General features: G+C 41.9%; 1 non-coding gene across 1 annotated transcript; it reads right to left on the bottom strand.

Annotated features, from left to right (window-relative positions):
- Positions 1 to 513: 513 nt before the first annotated feature.
- Positions 514 to 620, bottom strand: LOC115070949. The gene has a single exon (XR_003850057.1). It is a non-coding gene; the product is annotated as a U6 spliceosomal RNA (small nuclear RNA).
- Between the last annotated feature and the right edge of the window lie 280 nt (positions 621 to 900).

Here is a 900-nt window from a genome sequence, read left to right as displayed (position 1 = left end):
TGGTCTGTATTTAGTCCCTGGAAACACTGGCCTTGGTTGCAGACTAGGAAACAGTTTTCTTTGAGTCAGAATCTCATGTAGCCCAAGCTGGTGTGGCAGTCACTTGTAGTAGAGGACCTGAAGTTCTGACCTTCCTGGCTCCTACTTCCTGCTTAGATTACAGGAATGCACCACCATACCCAGTTTATGCTGTGCTGGGAATCAAACTCAGGGCTACAGCTGTTACCTTAAAACCCTGACCCTTCCTTCTCACTCACTAGGTAACCCTGTATGCCTGGCTTGGTGACCTTAGTAATTGATCCTCATGTATTGCTCTTCCAGGCAGAAATGTCCTGAGAATGGAGATCATCCCTGTGACTCTGGCCTCCTGAGGGGTCTAGCAAGTTAAATTTAGGTGTTAGGTACTTGACTGCCAGTTGGCGTTGGCTGGTGCTGTCATCCACCTCTTGGATGACTGATGTCACATCACTCACTATACCACCCGTGCCATCATTTGATGGATCGCTTTTTAAAAAAAAAATATGGAATGCATAGATTTTGCGTGTCATCCTTGTGCAGGGGCCTTGCAAATTTTCTCTGTATTGTTCCAGTTTTAGTACATGTGCTGCTAAAGCCAGCAGGATAGAGTGCTTTTAATCTTTCTCAAACTTTAGCTTGTGTAACCTTATTTTTTTAATTCATTTGTATTTTAATAGAAGTATTTATACCCCTACCATAAATAGAAAATCACTTATAAATAAGACATGGTTACAAAGATATATATACTGAAAGAAGATTATTCATGTAAAATTTAAAGTAATGGACTGTGGGGTGCTAAAAATTAAGTCAGTTGGCACAATCAAAAGTTAATTCATAGCCGGGCGTGGTGGCACATGCCTTTAATCCCAGCACTTGGGAGGC

This window comes from Nannospalax galili, unplaced genomic scaffold (genome assembly GCF_000622305.1).
Source record: "Nannospalax galili isolate Female #2095 unplaced genomic scaffold, S.galili_v1.0 scaffold54, whole genome shotgun sequence".
NCBI classification, from domain to species: Eukaryota; Metazoa; Chordata; class Mammalia; order Rodentia; family Spalacidae; genus Nannospalax; species Nannospalax galili.
This window is presented reverse-complemented; position numbering and strand designations above follow the sequence as displayed.